Source organism: Anoplopoma fimbria, chromosome 10, assembly GCF_027596085.1.
Source record: "Anoplopoma fimbria isolate UVic2021 breed Golden Eagle Sablefish chromosome 10, Afim_UVic_2022, whole genome shotgun sequence".
Lineage (NCBI taxonomy): Eukaryota > Metazoa > Chordata > Actinopteri > Perciformes > Anoplopomatidae > Anoplopoma > Anoplopoma fimbria.
This window is the reverse complement of record NC_072458.1, coordinates 2,646,407-2,669,329: the sequence shown is the minus strand read 5'-3', so window position 1 is coordinate 2,669,329 and position 22,923 is coordinate 2,646,407.

The following is a 22,923-nucleotide window of genomic DNA, read 5'->3' as shown; positions in this document are numbered from 1 at the left end:
CATCCAGGTCATAGAGTTTATAAATCGTATAGAGATTAAAAACATCAAATAGGAGCAACATTATCATTTATTTGATGTTGAATTTTTGGCATGTATGTAAAATATATATATATTTTTTTACATTTTATTTTTTTTTAGCTCCTTTTAGGGCTCCACCAACTCCTTGAGGGACATGTTTGACTCTTCAGCTGCTACATGCTCCACTATGTTCATCAGCTAGTCGTATCTGTGTCCTTGTGCTGTTTGGTCCATGGGTTCATGCAGCCCTGTCTTCTAAAAATGATGTCCCCTTACAGCAAAACTCCATTTTGAATTACGCTTCGAGGGAAACCGTTTGCTTTTGTTTTATCAAAAATTAGTTTAAAATGAGTCTGTGAAGAACGCTTGCGGAGGAGGTCGGGCTTTTACCAAGGAGACTGCTGTTTGTGTCCCATGTGAACAAAGTATAATCTTGTCTTTTTGTTTCAATTTCGTAGTTATTTTAGGTCAAACCATGATGTTTTTTTATCATATCAACAAATTCTTATCGGACATTTATTTTTCTCCGCTCTTCTATTGTCATTTCACTGTCTCTTTCCCAGTGGAAATTACGCCTCAGGCTTTATTTATTAAGTTTGCATCAAAGATTTAAACTGCTTTGATACACTGAACATCAATACACCTGTAGTTTGCTCAAGGTAGTCATCTCAAATGGCTTTATGCCTGCCTCTTCTTTTTGGTCTAACTAAAAACAGAAAATTATTTATTGCTGCCATATATTACCTCTAAACGTGGACTGACAGATCACTCATTATTTGGGCAGTCTTGGAGACCCGTCTGTCATCCTGCATCGTCAGGCAAATACACAGCCGCAGGAGAAAATCAAAACCAAATTTATTCTGCTGGATGACAGCTGGGTCACGCTGAACTCTGAAGTCTTATTTGTTTTCTGTGGTGGTCACAAAGAGTCCACGAAAACTTGCAGAGAAATATTTCGATGTGGCTGTGACTTTCAGAGGAGAAACTGATGCACCTTGTAGCTCACCTAAGGAGATCTCACAGGAGTGGGTAAATATACGTTATTATGTAATCACAGCAAATCTGTTGAGAAAGAAATTCTAGATAGAGAGTTCTATCCCCAAATGGCAGAATAAATATGGGTATTCTTTTCGATCTCTGGCTGCTCCGTAAAGGGATTTAGTGACAAGCAGATCAGACTCTGGTTGCAGTGGCCAATGTTTGGATTTTTTGGAATACACACACTATCTGCTGGTACAGTATGTGATGCAGTAGCACCCTCCAGTGGAGAATGTGACCATGCTTAACTCAGCAGCTTTGTGTAAAGAGGACAAATACCTCAAGCAGTTTGCTCCTTTTATTTCCAGCAAGAATCTGCATAATATGTGTATGCAAAAATGTATTCCACCCATGATGCATTAATGGAGTTAAAACCATTATACTCAACATTTTATCTGTGTAGATTACAGTAGTATTTCAGTTTTTACCCTGTGGCAGTTCCAATGTGCTCTGTAGAAACTCCAGAGGAAGAAAATGGTAAGAAACCCAACATGGGGAGTGTCTTGTTTATTGAGCATTTTAACCAGAAGAGGATGCTGCTCTCTCACTCATGAAGGGACAGAAAGAAACTGTATGTGCCGTCAGAAAGTCTTTGTCTGACGGTAAATTAAACAAGAAGCAAAAGAGAAAATTACAGTCCGAACAGTTAGTGTAGTAACCCGGTTTGACACAATGCTTTTTAAAAAGTGACACATTACTTTTGGATGGCAATTTAAAAGAAAAGTGGATGTAAACAATCTGGTTGCCTCTTGTTTTTTTTTCTTTCTTGTTTTCTTTTCACCATTTATTTTCAAAGCAGTTAATTTTTCCTCTTCTCTCGCTTTTTCTTTTGTCTGCAGATGGTCGGGCTGGTGCCTGGAAAGGATTGTGGGAGGCGTTTAGATGCTTCATGTCTGCTGTAAGAGGCGATTGAGATGAAGTGCTAGTGTGATTCTGTAAAATATGTTTAAATGTTGTAATGAGCAGGTAGAGAGGACTAGAGTTTAGATCACTACAGCTGTCTGGAGCTTCAGTGTCTGCAGTCTAGACCCTCAACACTGCGATCATCTGGTTTATTAACACTGTGTATGTGAAGTCAATTCATTTACTTATTAAGTTGGGAACTATCACATAACTACATTTTGTACCTTTTTGGCCTTCAGGTGCTTATTGATCACTGGTTCTCACCCTTTAATCCAAACAAATGAAAAAGACGTTGCAACATGTAACTAATGGACGTCAGACACACAAAGAAAACACACGTATATCTCACATTAATGTAACTTACATAAGCAAATTATATGCATATATCTATTGTTAACACAGTTAACCAGCTGCCAACATGTGTTAAAGCTACATCAACCCTCATTCTGTTATTTTTTTACTTATCACCTGACATTCCAGGTGATAAATCTAGAAATTGTTTGACTTTATGAGTCAGAGTGGAGGGCCCAGATGAACCAGGAGTTTTGCTGTTTCATCTGTGGAGGTGGAGCAGGCTCGGCCTGGCCTTCAGGTCCTCTGATGGAGCACCTTGTGGACCCAGCCCTTGTAGAACATTACTGATAAATATAACTGACCTATCATTTCAGTTAAGACTTATTTGATAATGTCATCAAGTAAGCCGGTAATTTGGTGATTAAGCTTTGAAAAACTAAAGTTCGAGGGGGAGATTTACAGCTGAATATGAGGGAAAAACGAGGATGGAATAGTGTAGTCTACTTTACAGACTCGTTCTTCAGAATAGATTTGATTTTAACTAAAGTTTATCACAGTAATATTTGTCCTAATTTTCTTAACAGAGGTTATATTTTCAGTTTCCTGCCCAGGGACTACAGATGTATATTAGCTTATAGCTAACTCTGCACTGTCTGCCATATAAAATAAATAGATCCAAAATAAAATACACACCGCAGACTGTGCATAGATTCAAGAAATACCAGTTCTATATAAAAAAATATATATACTATAATACATATACAGATAAAATATATATACAGATTTTCAGATTTTCTTTATCGAATTGAACAAATGATAAATGTGACTGAGCACAAAACAGTTTTTCAAGTCAACTGCACTTAGATCAAAGATGTCGCGTGCATTCTGTGTGTATGGAGGCGCATACACATGTCTGTCTGAGAGGATTGCTAAAATGAGAGAGTGTAGCTCAGTGAGTATGGCTTGTGACCGGGTTGCAGCAGCTGAACCATCACTGCGCCCATCATGCAATGCTGTGTGGTCACCAAGCTGGCGTTTAGACTGCAAAGAGCACAGGAAGCAAGACGACTGGACTGACCCTCCCTTCATCCCTGCAAAAACCACATCACAAAAAAGAAAAAGAAAAAGAAAAAAAGAAAGAAAGAAAGACAAGAGAAAGGTCTCATCAGAGAGAGAGAGAGAGAGAGAGAGAGAGTGGCTACAGAGAGCAGCCTAAAGTCAAATAAATGAAAAAATCACAGTGAGAAATGTAGAGCGAGGGAATGAGGAAGAGACAGAGAGAGAGAGAGAAAAGGGGGAGAGACAGGGAGGGGAGAGAGAACAGGAGAGACAACGTGGCAGGAGGTTTTTTGTCCGATATAGACTTTGGATGAGATGATAGGACTCTGGGTTCATCTGAGGATGTGTGCTGTAAGAAAAGCTTTGCATAACCATTCATAAGTGTGCTGAAACAAAACAGTCATTAACTTTCAAACTCCTTTAACTGCTGTTTGCACTTTAGCTGATGGGACTCTTTGCATCATGCAATTTAGTTTTCACTACCTATTTGATACCACACCCCACGGCATTAAATATAGTTTAATATTGGGCAAAATTAACATAGTCTCCATGTAATAGCAGTACTACAAAGTAATGCATGCGTATTATAGAGGAGGATCACTTATTGTATGAAGCACAGTATTCTCCTCTCTTTGTGTTTTCTCCTTGCAGACAGACTTTATCACAATGATCAGGCTGCCCCATTAAAATGGAACTTCCTGTTTACACCCAAGAAAGGACAATTTAGCTGTGAATAAATCAGGAGCCTCTCAAAGGTCACTAGATACTGAAGAAGATTGTTCAATATATTAAATCCTTACCAAACAGGGAAAAAACAATGTGATTTAGGCAGTGTGACCTTTGCAGTATGACTTATTTGAGCTCTTGTTATCCTTGTTGCCCAGGGTTTCCAACTTTTTATCCGTGGTGACTTTAACACTAAGAGGATACCTGCTTATGCCAAGAAAAATCATCTTTGAAATGAATAAAGTTAAAACCATTGGACACCTAGGTGTAGATGCAGGGAAGACACGATAGCTTATAAAATATCTAAAAACTTGCAATTCAACACATTTTAAAGAAAAGGGACTTTATGATGGTTAATGTGAACGTTTGTGACACTGAGGGAATATAGATGCACTGCAGAGCAGACTGACAGTAATTTTACGGTTTCCCTTCATGGCCCACCTTTCAATTTACACTTTATTGCTTTTGAAATGGGGAGATTCTCCTAACATGCAATCACAGGCCGCATGCCTCTAAAGACAAGGTACTGCTGGTCCACTCACACACACACACACACACACACACACACACACACACACACTTCACACACGTCACCTCACAGAAAAACTTTACAGGTGTGTGTGTAAAAAATGCTATCGTCTGTGCCACATTGGAAAAAACTAGCAAGAGTGAGCTAGATCTTGAAATTATCCAACCGAAAAACCAAACACATTGTTGCTAACTTTTTTCAATAAAAGTAGCTAGCAGCCCCGGCTCCAAATGTCGCTAAGGCTAGACCGTCCCTCCAGGCCTCCCTCCAGGCCTCCCTCCAAAGCCACTCCCTCAAAATTATCATTATGAACGTAAACAAAAAACGTTTTTGAGAATTTCAACAAACATACACAAAAGTTTTTTTATAAAGTACATTACCTACCTTAGCTGAACTCTGCTAGGTCAAAGCTCTGATAAAGTCACTCGCTTTGCCTTTCTTTTCATCTCATTTGTGTTGGAGCTGGAGGGTGTGGTATATTTACATGGACATTTTGCTTGTTAGTTGGGCATCTTCATTACTAATCAACACAATGCTGTAGCCCACTGGTTAGACATTTGCTTGGAATTTACATTGTTGATGACAAGTTCTGCAAGATACTTTGATCCTACCATTGAGCACATTTGGTAAACAGTTGGACATTTTGTGAAATATGCCTATACGTTTTTTCGTAGAAAGTTAAATGAGAAGATCGATACAACTCTTAAATCTTAATGGTTAATATGAAGCTTCAGCCAGTTAGCTTAGCTTAGCTTAGCTTAGTGTAAAGACTTAAAAAGTAGACAAAAAAGTTATCCTGGCTCTGTCCAAAGGTAACAAAGTGAAAGCTCACTAATTACTTTTATCAATTAATTTATTTATTTTTTCTTTACGACAAGGCAGCCACCGTAGAAACCAGGAAGTCTGTACCCCTGGCCAAGAAATAGTCTGGCAAATAAACCCCAGTAAAACTAAAACTTGTCATTTTTACACAACACATAACATTTTTGTGATCTTTAGATGTGTTGGTAGCCAAATTATTATTTTCATCTTTAGACAGAGCAAGGCTAGCTGTTTTCCCTGATTCCAGTCTTTATGTTCAGCTAAGCTAACTGTCTCCGAGTCGCTATATATTTTACAGACGATTATGAGAGTCCTATCAATCTTCTTATCTAACTAACTCTCGACAAAAAAACAGAGTGTATTTCCAAACGTGTCACTTGCTAATAAGTGCATTATCAACCAGGCCATGACAAAAACCAGGAAATCCTCCTCGGAATAACATAGAAAAGAAGGAACGGGTGAGGAGCTACGAAGCAGCGAGTGTGTCTGGGTGGGACAGGGAGGAGTGGGAAAGGGTGGGAATGTGGCGTGGCAGCAAAGGGAGCGAGGGAGGAGGATGAGAAGTGGCTGCAAGCACAGGTTTCTCCCTCTCCACTTTTTTTCCTCCCTTTAGTGAAAGTAGGCTAATGCAGCCCATAAGAAAAGCGGTCCGCCTACTTTATTACCTACACTCACACTGGAGGTGTGTTTACCTCCTGAAGGGTGTCATCAAGTGGATTCACCCACCGACACCCAGAACAGCACCTGGGCAGGCTCGTCACAACTCCCCCCTCTGACCATCAGGGTCGGGGAGAAAGAGGATCACTCACATACACCAAACCTTCAGCTATAGAGGTTCCACATACGCGTCATTCCCTCCCTGTTTGAGTTTTGGTTCCACTGTTACTGACAAGCACTGCAGGCTGAAACAATCCAGCAGTGGGAGTCTGAACTAAGGGAAAGAGAAAGGAACGTGTGGGGGGAGGCATGGGGGAGGGGAGAGTTTTGGACCGTTTTAAGATGTCTGTGGAAAATGAATCACTGGGGCCTGCACAGGGGGAGATCCAGAGGAGAAACACATCTGGTGGAAGAAAAAGGAAAAGAATAGGATTGAGAAAAAAGAGCAGAAAAAGCATTTCCTTTAGACAGTTAAAAGGTGTGGAGGGTTTGTTTAAAAAGTATGTTAGACGTAATGTGCCTTTATCAGAAAAAGTAATAAAGAAGAAGAAAGGTATACGAATAAACAGAGTAAATAAAAAGGAGATGCAGATATACACTAGCAGAAATTTTACACAATGACGATGAGGAGAGAATGGGGGGTAAAAGGAGACTGTGAATTGTCATCTGTGAGTTTAATGCCATGTTATTCTAAGCAGAAGACGTCCCTCCCTAAATACTGACTGTTCTCCACAATAGGCGACCAGACGTAGGGAAATGCAATCCAGCGCTGCCAGCTCTCGATTGACTTTGGTCGGCAGGGCTTGTCATTAAGATTTTTTTCCCTGTTCTCTTTTAGAAATTGGTTTGAGCCACGAGAGGCAGACACCGTCTCAGGAGCCGGGATCCAGCCACGTCACCTCCAGGTCTGTGTGGAGGGAAATGATCACTGTGCACCACATCATTATATAAAAAAAGTTGTTTTATCAAAGGAGGAAAGAATTTACATTCCATGGTACTGTGAGACTGTTTAAACCCGCTGCCATACAGTTTTCTCTTTTAGTTTCCATGTAAAGTTTTTTTAAATCCTCTCGGTTCATAATATAATTATATTAAAACAAATTAATCTATTTTTTTTAATGATTTTGAAAGGTTGTGTGCATCTTTTGTACACAGTTCCCCAAAAGTCAGTAGGCAGATTTGGTATCTTTGGGAGCTTTAGGAATTGTGCTTGAAATATTAAATAAAGCTCTATGGTTTTTACCTGACATGGGTTTATAATGACTGGTTTACCTGCAGCTGGTAGATGGAAAGTTTTACTTGAGAATTGTAAGACAAAAACCTAATTTATTGCACAGAAAACCCCTTGTATCATAATGGGAAATGCTAATGTTTAGTGTTTTGAATGCAAGTATTGCCTAAAAGGGATTATTCAACTAACATGAGAGAGGAAAAGCTAGAAGGAACAGAATAAAGACTAGAAGAAGAAAGGAGGAGAATTCCTTACATGTTGGAAGAAGACCAGATCTGTGAGACTGGAGGCTGCAGATTTAGAGCTCAGACTACACTTTGAAAATATTCCTCTCTCCACTCATTTCATTCTCAGCAATTTCACGTAAAGTAAAGTCCTGCAGTACTCTAAAATGTTTAACAACTCTTTAAATTTGGACACCACCAGAAACACTCGTCCTTTAGTGTTCCTGATTGGAATAACTACTTACCTGTTGACACAATTGTTTGGAAATTATGAGAGAAAGAAGGGAAAAGATGTCTCTAACACAAACACCGTTATAAAGAAAGGAGTGTGTGTAAGTTGACACTGAAGACCCCAGGGAGCAGTCAGAGGAAACACCCCTGATTCCTGCTCAGTGTGTTCATCCTGTCGGACACAGGCTAAGAAAATACAGCAGCATGTGTTCCTCACCACCAGACATGCTCACCTGAGTGTGTGTGTATAAGTGTGTGTGTTTTCATACATTAATGTGAAACCTGAAGTGGACAATGTTCATTACCTCGCGTGTAGGATTCCTATTTTCTGTGTTCTTTTTTTTGTGGTTTTGTGCCTGGCGGATAGAAAGGTGTCACATTTCACATAGCAAGTCCCAGCACATCTGTAATTCCAACCTGGTCGGATCAAACATCCATGATGTCGACCATCATGGTCACAGAAGAAGAAGTGATTGCTGGACAGATGATGGTCAAGGATTAATTGGGAATAGGGGGTGTTATTTAATAGAAAACATATTTAAACCTAAATGAGCATATCTTTGGAGTGAAAACAGACATTTATTTAGGAAGATAGCCCACCATCAGTTAGTGTTATTATTTCCTTATTTAGATCATAATAGGGTGCAATCCTTTTTTGAGATGCAATTTTTTAAAACTACCGCAGTTTCAAAGTCCTTTCTTCTGCCTTTTAATCCAACCGAAGATGAGATGAAAATACATCCTGGGGCTATTTCTGATTACAGACATGGGGGAACTCTTTGATAAATGGCACTATCAGAAGTTTCATTTCAAAGGCACAAAAATCTCCTACAGTCCCTATTTCTTAAAAGAGTTTCACTCTCAAACTTCCCTTGCTGAAATATTCTGTGATGAGCATGTTTGCACCTCTCTGTAGTGGCAGGAAACTGATCAAACTCTAAACTGTGATTTCTGAAAAATATGTGCAGAAATGACATGAACTACAATTTTACTTGCCTTTTTACAAAACGTTTTATTTATTACTGCCTATCAAATGACAACAAAGATTGAAGTTAATTGTCATGTTTAAACCTCCTTGCTCTCGAACTTTAGCTACCATCCTTTAAAGCGCCACCCAGCTGATCTCATGGTTCCAAGATAAAGGAAATGCTCACTTGTCTTTGTCAGCCACCATTTTCTCCCGAGTGCCCGGCCGGTTCTGCCCATGTGCACCAGTCAACGTTGTGAGAAGCAAGGGATGGCTCATTTCATCATACTTCCATCATCAACTCTGGAAAAAGGAATGATTGTAACAATTATTTTTACCAATTGCCCAATGGGGCAAGTGAGTTGTTAGATTTAATATCCCAATGTTGCATTATACTTGCCCAAGGTCAGCAGGCAAGCCCTATTGTTAAACCCTGTAATCTGTGCCATACATTTTCTTTGCCATATTATATAATATTACATATGAGTTCTGGATAATCATACATCTTGACACACTTTATTGAATTAAATACAAATTGGTCTAGGCTATTAATTCAGCACAGCTTTAATTAATAATGTAGTCCAGTGAAGTTGTGCTAATGTATTATGCTACTGAAGTGCAGTGCTCACTTCAGGCTGAGAGGATGAATTATAATGATCCTACAAATCCCAAATGTAACACTAAACTTCTTATATATGCATGAAAATGTGATTTCCACATGCAAGCAAGAGTTTATGAATATCCACTTTATAAAGGGGCTTCTATTTAACGCAATTAAAATAAAATTTATCATTAAATCACAACAGCCTTTTACTAAAGGGGAGGCCTCTCTTTCTCTCTCTCTCTCTCTCTCTCTCTCTCTCTCTCTCTCTCTCTCTCTCTCTCTCTCTCCCCCTCCAGTCAGGGCTTGTCCTCTTTAGCTCAAAGTCTCTCTGCTCTCAAACCCCCCCCTATGTAGACCGCCTTTACTATCTCGTCCTCTCAGCGACCGGGTAACTTGGGTCACAACAGCACAGCAGTGTCGAAACTAGTATTTAGCAACTTTGTCATATTAATTAACACGTGCTATAATTATTGGACTGACTAAAGGACGAATTTAAAACGAGCATAAAGAATGTTTAAATGTTTGTTTGCAAACAATATTGCAATAATAAAACAATACTTGTTTGTATCTTCCTTCCAATACTTTTCTTGCTTTTCCATGTTGTGTATGTTTTATGTATCCTGCACATTGTGCACTTTTCCTACCATAATCATCAGTTATCATATCAGTTATTCTTTTTAGCCATCCAGCTGTGTTTTTTATATGCCCTCCTCCTTCTGCAGTGTAAATGAGCGTGCATGTGCATCCCAATTAAATGGATATTTGGCACTGACCACCCAAAACAACTGTTAATATTTCTGAAATAACAAAAAGAATGCAGGGAAACCAGACTTTTTCCCTTCCTCCCCTCCTCCATCCAAATCTAGCTGTGGACACGTGGAAGAATATTCTGGTCATCATGAAGTTTTGGGCTCAGCAGAGGAAAAAAAAAGGAAAGGCACAAAGCAGGACTGGAGAGAAGGAAAAGAAAAGATTTTTTTTGTAACATCAGACTCCGCCCTGCATTACGACTGGCTGCAGTGGATCATCTGGTCAACAAACTGAACTGGTTGAAGAGGGGGAGTGTGGACACGCCCTGAAGCTATGAAGTGTGTGTGGCATGTGTGTGTTTATATTACAGACAAAAAGTAAAAGACAGAGCAAGAGTAAAGTAAAATAGACATGGCAAAGAGGGAATTATAGAATATTAAATAGAAAGAGAAACTTGCTTTTCATAATGATATGAATAAATATGTATCTTGAGCATCACATATATATGTCAGAAAACAACCATAAGAAGAATGGAAATATATCAGGGCTTGTTCATCAGTATGAGGGGCTTTTTTTATTTGCAGATAACTGTAGAGAAGAAAAAGTGTGTGTGAGGAAGAGTGAGTGAGACGAGCCCATACCTGTCCCAATGACCCACGTAAACCCTGGAATGACTGGGAGACACTACGGGAGCCGGGACCACCTCATTGTTTTTACAAGTGGTCTCATCCATTAGTCTTTACTGTCGTTATAAAACCAGTGCTCAGCTGGCTCACTAAACACCTCATTCTTTTGCTATCTGCTTGTGCCGAAAATATTTTTTGTAAGTCTTACCCAATGTAAGGCTTTATAGTAGATCTGAGTATCACTTATTCATTTAAAAAACACACTTTTGGAGTAAATTCCCCATATTCGGTCAGCTATGTTGAACATAACGTTTCCTGTGCAAACTTTAAAACATGTTTTATTTTCCTTTTCTTGGTAAATTATCCACTGAGAGAGATACAATACAAAAGAGACAGTACTTTCCTGCATAAGAAGGCAAACTTTGTCAGCTGATAGTGAAAGGGACACTTCCTTTGTCAACATCATGATATGAACCAGTTGGGTTTCAAAAGTGCAGGTCTTTCTGCACATTTTCTGGGTTACAACAGCAACAAATTAAGCTAATTGTATTATTCTTTCTCTAAACATTTGTTATTTATAAATCCATGTTAAATAAAAAGTTAAACATTTTGGGAAATACTCGTATTTGCTTTGTTGCAGAGAGTAATGTATGTTAAATATGAAGCCTACACAGCAGCCAGTAGACTTAGCTTAGCATAAAGCCTGAAAACAAACAAATGAACATGTTGTATCAATTTTGTTAAGTCCTTTTTAATCTATACCCAAACCCACTGTATTGTTTTTACACTTCAGATTTTGTACAGTTTAAACAAAAGAGATACATTGTGTTAATTTGTGATCTTTTAGCATAGATGCAAGGCTAGCTGTTTCCCCCTGTGTCCAGTCTTTGTGCTGTGCTAACCTTAGCTAACTGGCGGTAGATTCATATTATGCACCCAAAACTGAGAGTGGTTTCACTCAAGCTTTCAGCAAGAAAGCAAAAGATTCCCAAAATGTCAGAGTATTCCAGTTTTACTCTGCATCGGCTAGCCTATACACCGCCGTTTCTCCTAATAGAGATTTTAATGAAACTAAATGTTTGTTCTTGAAGTAGTACCCTCTTTCTTCACTCTTTATCTGAACATTTTACTTACAGAGAGGATAAAAGTAAGAGATACATAAGTAGAGCAAAAAGACAAAACACTTTGGCAAAATGGCAAAGATCTTTCCTCCAAACAACACTGAAACATCAAAGTTCAAATTGCCTTTCTTTTTGTGGACAGAGACACAAAGAGAAAGGAAAAAGGAAACACAAAGGAAGGGATAGGTTACAGACTTAAATAAGAAAAGATATGAGAATACAGGAAAAGTGAAGACGAAGAAGAAGCAGCAGCAGGGAAGAAGATGGAGGAGAGCAGTAGATTTTAACCAGATGGAGAACTTTCACAGTGGACGTCAGCCAACAGGCATGTACTCATGCTTTAGCTATGTCATGGGCTGCCTGCTCTACCCTAAAACCTCCCCCTTCCTTAACTCTCTCCCTCACTCTACTTCTTTTAACCTCTCTCTCTCTCTCACCTACCCCTCTTCTCTCGACCTCTCTAAACCCAGTTCACCCCCTCTCTCTCTTTTTATCTCCTTTCTTGTCGTTCTTGCTCTGACTCATCGACATACTGCTTAAATAGACGTCTGACAAAAAGGGGTGACGTGGACTTTGTATTGTCGTGATAAATGCTGGTCATGAATGAAGTCTTGGTAATAAGTAAGGTGGCGAATTTAAAGGACATTGCTTTGAAATAAAACAACTGGTTCCATGAAAACCCAGATATACAGGGTAGGAGTTTTGTCTGGCTAAGTGAGTTTGAACAGACGCACAGGCGAACATTTGCTATGATGGTGATTTTCCATTGAGCACTCAAGAAACGAGAGAGAGACACCGACAGACAGAGAGAGAAAGAGAGAGAGTGGGAGGGACTAGACAAAAGAAACTGAGAAAAAAAACATCTGTAATTCTCAAATGGAATTTCTTCTGTCATGAGCCAAACCTCCGAATGTAACTAGCAGAGGAGGTCCACACACACTAACAGTCTGGTGGATCTGGTGGCCTACATACACTATAGATCAACACAGACCCCACCTACAGCTAAATTAGAAAAGAAAAGACTTCCCAAAACCAAAACTACATGAAGCTAACTCTGGAGATGCTTGTAGGCTATTTGATGTGCACTGAGAGAAAATCATCACTCCTTCACGATTAAAGATCCTTATTCAGAAAGATAGAAATTTAAAAGATCTGTTCTGTTGGTCACCAAAAACAAGTGTTTTATGTTTCTGTTCTTTGCCCAAGATGACACCTTGACCATTAAGTGGGGACAGAAAGGTAACTTAAGATATTGAATCAACCTAAAAACACAAGGGGTCTACCTCTGTGATGATGTCATCGGGCCAGTCCAAACGGCCAGGCTGGCGGGGGGTTGAGGACTTTACTAATGACTGTAATGTGGGAAAGACTACCGCTGCCACTTTAAGACTGTGCCCGCCACATGGCTCCATAAGGATGTAATGCATTCCAGGTGTGGCATTTTATTTTTATTTTATGTATTCACTCTCACACACATGTATGTCTACATAAACACAAACAAACAGAAACTTGCATACGTGAACTCACAAGTTCTGCTCACATCAAAATTATTTTGCATTAAGGAAATTCCGGCTTCACATTTCTATGCACATGTGGCTCTCAGAGAAACCCACACAGCTACGCAAAGCAGCATTTTCAAGGGTTTAACAGGAGACATAAAGCATTTCAAGCCGAGCTACAAGCTCCTGTGGAGCAGTCTGTATTAACTCTGAGCAATTAGTTAATTAGCAAGTTAAACATGATCCCTTTCTATATGGATATCCCGCTGTTCCATGTACCTTCATTTCATAAAGGTCTACTATTTACAAACAGGGAAATTATAATGGATTTAATTATCTTCTTCAGTGTTTTATACAGTGCTTAATTAAGTGCTCTACATTTAATACTGTACTGTGATGTTTGTGGTTTTCTGATTACATTATCAATATAATGGCCACTTCCTTGTCATGTCAATCTTAGCTTTAAAGTCAGCGCTTTGCTATAGTGATGTGTAACTGTTCTCACCTGCATAAACCACAAAGCCACCATGAGGCCAGGCTGTCTACAAGGACTGTAATAAACATACTTGGTCAGCTAATAACTTCCAAACTCACCTGGATATTTCCTGAAGCAAGTCGCATTTTCACCAATTAGTGTACTCCACTGCCCTTAATTAAGTCTCCCTGATGCTCCAAATCCAGTGTGATTAATGCATTGTCATTTAAAGGTGAACTGCGTAATAAAAGCTACCAACTAACAGCAGGGTAAGAATACGCAAAATTCGTCCAAACTGCTGAAACTCAGAGCCGGTGACATCGACCTATAGTTTACCGTAGCTCTCTTTGTGTTTGTGCTACTAACTAGAGATTGTACGGTTCGTATACATTTTGATACTTTGCGTACTGGAAGAAACAAGAAAATTACTCTTTATTTTTAATTAGTTTTCATTTCGTCCTCCCTTCTACCTGGAAACTCACTTTGCCAGGAGGAGTTGCTTAAAAACGAACATTAAGTTAGCAGTTGTAGAAACTTGCACGGACTGATTTCAAGCTAACTGCTATATAAAATCCGGCTCCCAGAGCTGTTGCCCATTTTTCTCAAGGCAAAGTAGTTTCCTGGCGACGGGGAGGACCAAATTTCTTTTTCAGTCCCTCTGTCGTTTCTGCTTCCTTGTATTTAATCCCAACTCATCAAAACCCACAAGGACGCTGTACCTTCAACGTGACCGAAAATCCAACAGGACAGCTTTACTTCTTGGGCCTCTCATGTTGGACTGAATACAGACTGGACACTACAGTGACAGTAGTATTAAGAGACAGAACGGTTTAGGGCTAACTGTTTAACATGCTCATTTCAGTAGATATCTCTGCAACACAATACATAGATGACTAACGTTAGCACTGTAACCTCTTCACATTCTGATAATAATCATTCATTCATTTCTTTTTTGACCGTTTTAGACTAAAATTCTGGCCAGTTCTTACACATTCACCTTTAAAGCAAAAGTATAGGAATAAACACAGAAAACACCACGGCTTATTTGATGATTTGATTTGTTTGTATTATTAGTATTTTACTATGCACTTAATTGTTTATTTGTCATGTCTTTAAATGGCACTGCTGCCCAGTGACTCCAAATGAAAATCAGCTGGTGCAATAAGCAATATTTCATTTGTATTTTTCTCAAGTGCACTGATCTCAGATATAATGGCCCCACTGTGAGTAGTTGCATAAACTTACCTTTGTCAGTAAAACAACTTTTAACAAGCCCTTTTAACATACAATGCTTGTGTTGATTTTAAGGGTGACATTTGTTTTCAGTCACAGACTGAATATTACCCCTAAATACATTTGGATTTTTGTGCACAAATCCTGCTTTTTCAAAGCTTTGAAATAAAGCAGTGTGAATCCATATCAAATACAAACAGTGCCTCAAATCTGTAACTCTTAACAGCCTCACAGGACACAGAAAACTGCTCCCTGCAGTTCTTTGAGTTTACCATTTTTTCTCCTTTTGTTTGGCTCTGCACTGTGTTTTCTCTGGACAGCAAACCCTAACATTTAGACTCTGATCCAAAACCATGGATCCACACAAGCTGTGCTACAGGCAGAGAAGAAAAGAGAATGAGTGGAGCATTGGGAGGCATGAGGAGGAGGAGAAGTGATGATGTGGAGCTTGTGAAAGTAGAAGTCAGATTGAGGAGGATTTATAGAAAAAGGCAGAAAAGGAAAAATGGGATGAGTATGCCATTGTGTGTGTACGTGTGAGGGTGTATGTGTGTGTTTGTGCGTTCAGGACTGTGAGTAATGGAGTCAAACTTTGATTCTTCTTTTAATTTCTAAATCTCATCTGCCATAATTTTACCAGAAGGCAGTTTAAAGAATATTTAATCTGTAAATTAGTTTAGCCAACAAACACTTTTAATATAAACTGAAAAGCAGCTCATTTCATCTTATTAAAGACAGTTCACATTCATCAAAGATTAAATCATTAAATCATGAACTGTATTGCTCGGTTAACACAGATTAACTTAATTCATTTAATCAAGAGTATGTTAATTAAATTACACTCAAATGAAGCAAAATCCTGTTTGATATCAAAGGTGTTGTCTTTCATACTGCTTTATTCCCGTTCATTATTTCCCTGTTGGCTTCTCTTTTGAAATACTTTATATTTTTTCATTTTGAATATATGTCCTCATCATCAGCAGCATCCTCTCCATCCCAGCTCCTCCTTGCAGGAAAGCATCGGGGTCTTGATGTAGAGGCTCCTCCTGCTGTTACTGTGTGTAGGTCCCATTGAAGGTCTGGGGAAACTACTCTCTTCAATTTCCTGTGACCCTTAAAAAGACCCCTGCATTTCTGCCCTTAATTTACTGTTCTTTATGCAACAGAGCTGCGTGAGATGTGTTATATGTGAACAAACTGGTATTAGTATGCAAGAATAAGTCGCTTCACACTTTGATGAAAAAACTTTCTTTAAGATTCCCATCATGAATGTCCCCTCACCATTTCACGTCATAATGTGTAAAATGTCATAAAGAAAGTTAACAGTAGTATTACATACAGTATGTAATGTGATGCTTAACACCATGCTCAGTCCACTAACATTAAGATGTTTATATTTCAAATATGATTGTTTCTAGTCTGACATGGGTCTTGAGTGGAAAGCTAAAAAAGTGCTATTGATCTCCTTACAACTCATCTTACCATGACTAGGAAGTCTTTCCCACAGGAACATTCTTGGTGGCTCTGGTCATTATAAAATATATATCTGTCATATCAACTAAGAAAAAAACATTAGGAAAAATGTCAAAAGTTACTACAATGTCATTAAACTTAAATTTGACCTCCTTTTTTGGCCATTTCAAATAAAAAATAAAATGGTTTCAGTTTGATTTGAAATAGTTTTCAACAAATTCAGTTAGCTTTGGCCATATCTTGGCTTTAAGGCGGTCTGGCTTTCCTGCTGCAGATAGGAGATTATTTCCACCCAAAGCTTTAGCTTTCTTCTGCTGCGGCCCTCCTCCCTCTGGCTTAGCGGGTGGAAAAAGTGACAGAGCAGCTGAGTAAAATGCAGGAGGTAACGCTGCTCCCAGACAGAGTGATCAAATGGAGACAAAAAAACTCAGAGCTTCATTTAGTTTTGCAGGATGTATTCAAACTAAAGAATTATAGACAAAATGTTAATTTAACAAACTTTGTTCACTGTGTAACAGAAACGTTTACCTACATAGTGTGCAGTTACAAACAACAACATATGGAACATGTTCAACTGCGGAGACCCAACCCCCAACGCACAGACACACACACACACACACACACACACACACACACACACACACACACACACACACACACACACACACACACACACACACACACACACACACACACACACACACACACACACACATAAACAGAAAGACAGTCTCTCTGTCTGCTCTGATCCAAGCCATTGATTTGTTGAAGTTGTCAAATAACTATCTTTTCATGTCCACTAATATATTTGAGAAAATTGGGAATTTTAACAAAGAATTAGGATGTACTTGAAACTAGTGACAAATATTTTAGGTCATCAGTCAAACACATGAGTTTAAAATAAATTATAAAGCATGTGGTACAAGAACTATACAATTCTCCACCATGAATCGACGAGCTAAACGTCTAAACTCAGACGACAGACTTTCAGCTGTAGCAGTAGTCCTCTCTCTGTCCTCAGGCTGCATCATTTTAACCACAAGCTCAGGGAGGTTTGAAAGGCTGATTGCCCTCAGCACGCATCCACCAGGTGTTTTATGTGGCAGGTGGAGGTTTGATTGGTAGCAGGTGTTAGACAGTTCAAGTGCTCAGTTAAGGCTATAACCCAGTAACGGCAGGGCACAATCCATTTAAGTGGTTGACTCCACTAACAAATCCCTGCAGAGAGGAGCAAGGCCTTTGGGGACATCACTGTGCATTGAGCTGGTCTCAGTTCAGATACATTGATCTTCATTCTACAAGGTTATACATGGGTACAGGGGTTTGTAGAGCACATATGTATAGTGTATATAATTTAGATTTATGATATATATGAAAATATACAGATAAGGTGCACTTCGTTTAAAATACAGCTATATATATCTATATATATAGATACATATAGATATATATAGCTGTCAGTCATTCTCAGTCACAATGTCAACACCCACCTACCATATCACTGCTGGGCTACCGTGAAAAGAATAAGGAAATCATGCGTATAAATAGGTACGTTAGCCATATCATCTTAGTGACAGGTGAGAATATGTTGGTGTTGTGTTTACAGCTTGTTTTCTGCTCCCCTCATGTGACCAATCTATCAGTCATAGCAGGTTTAAGTCAAGCACCCAGGAAGGTCTTTGACGCAAATTTGACATTGTGGCCAAACGATGGAATTACAATTTCCGAGTCCATCAAGTGATGCCACGGGGCCCAAAAAGGCTTTTCCCTTAGACTTTAGCCGAATCCAGAGTCATTTCCCTTCCTCTGTTCATGTGAATGAGTCAGAGAACAAGGCTCTATTGGCTCCGTAATGTGAAAGATCCGTCTATTTTTATCTGAATTCAATTCTTGAAAGTCAAACATTTGTGCCTAATGCGCCACTGAGCAGCTTTCATAGGGATAAACAGGGCGCCGCCTCCAATGCTGGATCCTGTTCTCTTTATACATCCATGGTTTGAGTCAGTATTTCCTCTAAGCTCTTGGTGTTTAATGGTGCCATGGAAGATTAGCCATGTTTTAATTACAACCAAAAACTTTACTTGTTTGATTCTTGAATCATTACACCTTCAGTAGAGAAAGAAGAACCCTTGGTAAAATCAGTATGTGTGGTTTATAGTTAAATCTGACTACTCTAACCCGACCCTGAGGCCCGGTCTACTTACTATACTAGAGCTGGTGTTACGGTTTGAGATAGTCTTTACCTTGTTAAATCCTTCAGTCAGTCAATCTTGTATGACATCAAGAAATTTACCAAAGCAAAGATTGGCCATTGTGGCAATTTCTTTAAAATGTTGCTATATCAAGATCTTAAGTTACTTATTTTGTTGTCTCCAGACAAAGAGCTTTGTTAAATCGAGATAACAAAATAATAAACTTGTGTTCTTGAGATAATGGCTTTAAATAAATAATTGCAAACACAGGCATCATTGGCTTTCATAGAAACTAATTAAATTGAAATTATCAGAGGGATTGTCAAGATGAAATATCCCACCAGAGGTTTGTGCAGTAACTTAAAGTAAAAACTTTCATTCCTGCCTCAGAAGCTTGCCTTGACTTGACAAGATCCAACTGTTTGTAGACCGTTCTCCTCCTTCCCATCTGTGAAAGCATTCAAGTGCGGAGGAGGTCTGGAGGAGTCATTTTACTTCCTTTTTGTTAAACCGACTGCGGCCGTAAAGCCACAGAGGCCAGGCGCTAGAGTTTTTCCTAACAAAAGACTGTGTGAGCAAAGCTGATTTCAAAGGAATTATTTTCAACTTTAATGTACAGCAACACCAAAACAAACTTTTTTTTATCCAAGTAACTCTTCTGGAATACAGGGATAGAAAAAAGTGCAGACTTTTCCTTTGAGACAACAATACCTGCACACGTATTAAAGTCTTGAATAGTTTTGCTTCCATGAAATTAGATTATGAAATGACTGTGAATTCCCTGGCATTGATGTGAGAATACTCCCAAGGGTTTTGTGACAGCTGATAAATGAAAAAAAGGAGGAGGTCTCTAGTTTGGGTTCCCTCAAATGCGTCCTCTTCCTTTACAGGGCATGGTAGGGTTGAGGTCAGTCATGAAGGGGCTGGCATATGTGGGCCTTTAAGTCATGCGTGCAGTGTTTTTTTCTCCTCAACTTTGACCCCACCCCTATAACTCTAGTCTGCCACCCATCATTCGCACGGCAGGGATCCTACCATCTTTGTTTGTTAGCGTCTTGAGGAAGACAGAAACAGGATGGAAAGAGCAAAAAAAAAGGACGAAGAAAGCTTTCATCCATTTATTCTACCAAATAGAATCTGCAGAGAGAGACACAGAGAGAGGCAGCTGAAGTCATGGAAGCAATTTTATTGTGGTATGTGGACCTGGGACTGAACAGTTTCCATACAGGAAAAAAATAAAGGAACTGTAAGATTCCTCCCTCCCGAAAGTTTGGCCAGTCTACCTCCATCATACCAAAATAAAACTGCAGGAGCAGGAGCTGTATGAAAGAGGTGGAGTTACTGAGGGGAAGTGACGGCAGGAGTGAAAGAAGTTGATGTATCAGATTTCCATTGGTCTTAATATCGTTGCCACAGTTTTTCGTGTTTAGATTTTTTGCAGGGCTTCATTGTTTTTTCTTTAAGGGTGTAAGGATGTCATTGGCTTCATAACAACCCTGACGCTCTCTGTCCTGTCTCTTATGGAAACAAAGTGGTAGTTTTATGGAGCATGCTGTTGTATCAGAAACCTTTAGTTCCTTTTAAAGCTCTCCTTCGTTGTTTACCACAGAGGTTAGTTACAGATGGAGCGCAGTATCTCTCTTTTCTTCTGGTGTGTCGTCCGGGGCTCGGAGTGCATTTTCCCAGATGTGTAATGATATACTGCTGTGCTGAACTCGCCCTTAACCAGAGAGGGAGAGAGGGGGGGAGAGAGAGAGAGAGAGAGAGAGAGAGAGGGAGAGACTCCAGACAGCTGAACTCACTTAAATGTGTTCCTCATGTGTGCCGTAATATGGAAAAGATTTCAGCGCTCTCCCCTCCGCTCACCATAACTGAGCTCAGCTTAACCCTTAAACAGCCAAAACGCTCCTGTTTACTTTAGTCTGCAGGTCCTGTATCTTTTATCCTAGCTGTGGAAACTGTTCCTCAAACATTTGCATAGACACAGCTGTATAGTCAGATTGCAAACTTCAATTCAACCACTAAAAAAGGATGTCACTGTAACTGTGAGTTTACTAGTGGTTCATTGTTGACCATTAAAACTACAATGCTATGCCAAATACATCCAGCATTCCTCAAGACTAAAATCTGTGGCACAGCTTCATGCTAATATCGGCATGCTAACCTTCTCACAATGACAAAAGAGTGCTGCAGTTCTTGACAAGAAGCAAATTGGATTTGGGATTATTACAGAAAATTCACGACACAAGTTTATGATACTTGCCAGATAAACTTAAGCGTTAATGCAATTACCAGAAGTAAAAAGCGTTACATGCTATAAATTAACTACACCACTGTCACATGACGTCAACAACACTCGTTTTTTCCGACATTATCACGTATTGTAGTCTCATTTAGTCATTCGTTAGCAACCAACTCTTTTAAAACATATAAAAACTTCATAATTCAGTAGTAGAATATTTACTTACATATTTTGTATCATAGAACAAAACTTTTAAATTTCTTAAAGTAGTGTAAACCACACACCTTTTTCAGGCATCTAACCAAAAACCCATTCAAAAACCCATTGACTTCAAGACAAGGGAAGTAAAAAAATACCAACTCATTTCTGGATTATACGACTCATTCCTTCAGCACTCTATGCTAAATTGCTGATGTTTAGCAGGTACAATGTTTACCATCTTAGCTAAGTGTGTTAGCGCGCTAACATTTGCTAACGAGGACTTAAAACAATTAACGTACAGTTGACACTGATGTGAATGTCATTTATTTTGGTGGTAGCCTATTTGGTCATAAACCAATGGGACACATTGAACTTTTGACCTGATGATGGAGTTAGATTAAAAGATAACGATTGTATCGGTTGGTAAGGATGATAGTTTCTAAATACCATGCGTCAACCTTCTGGTTACGCTGGTGGAATCAATAGGATTCATCTTCTGGGTTCCATGAATTCTTACAGAGTTTTAATCCAACCAATTAATATTGAGATATTTCAGTTTTGACCAAAGTGGTTGACGGTCCGACCGACTGACATGGCCCTCCCTTGAGCTATGTGTTGTAGGTTTCAAATAACAACGGCCTCTAGGTAATACAATATATATCTTTGACTTCTAGCCCCCTATGATGTTGAGGGATAATAGGTAATTGGGGATCAACACATTGATATTTGGATATGAATATTAATTTAAACATGCTGTGAATGTGATGCATTCCTTTTAACAATGTAGAATTATTCTCTGCTTTGTTTTAAATTAGAAAGTGACTATTATTTATTTGTTTAGTGCCATTTAGTTACTTAGAAATTTAGAAATTGTGAATGAAGATAGAATTACAGTTTAAGTACAGTCTTTAGTGTGATATGTTAAAAAGTAAATGATAGTTATCTGTATTAAATTACATTTTATGAGTACCTGAAATCACAGCTGTATTCCTCAGATTTTATTCATTTGTAAAAATCTTCCTCAACCTGAGAACAACCCCTCTGACTTTTATCTCTGCTCCTGAAAAATATGGCCACCAAAACCTTGACTGAACTCTGTCAAAAGATCAACTGGACTCTTTTGAATATTTATGCAGCCTTTCAAAAGAAATAAAAAAAATACATATACGGACATTCTCTTACTTTACACTTAAATGAGTTGACCACGGCTCAGCTCTATCTAGCAATTAACTCCCTTCCGTGGACTCTGGTGACATTGTGTGGGGATATTTCTGTCACGTTTATTATGCGTTTGCTGACCAGACTGTGAGTCATGTGGACACATAGGCATATCTAACCATGAGTTAGTCCCCGCCAAGGGAGGTTCCCTACTTTGATTTTTTTTCTCTTTGCCTTCCACTTTTTTGCCATTCTCACGTTCTTTCTCATCACTTGAGCTCCTTCATTGACAGAAAAGCTTTTTGGGGGATTGTCATTACTTAAATTTTGATATGTCCTCCGAAGTATGCAAGAAATATGCAAGAAGCCATTTTCAAGAGAGAAAAGCTGTATTTTCTTTGACGTAATTAAGTGTATCTCCAGTGGAAGAGCTATTCCCTGTGACTCAACTTCTCCAACATGCTTGCTTGTGTTTCCTGACACATATTTATACCCTCCCCTACCCGTACCCCTCACTCCCTCCCACGCACCCATCCCCAAACAGACATTAGAGCAGCTCCTCAAAAACCCCACCTCCCCTCAGCTCAAGCTCAAGAAATATATTCCACTGGAAAGAGCCTGCAGATGTGGTAAAAAGAGGGAGTGAAGGT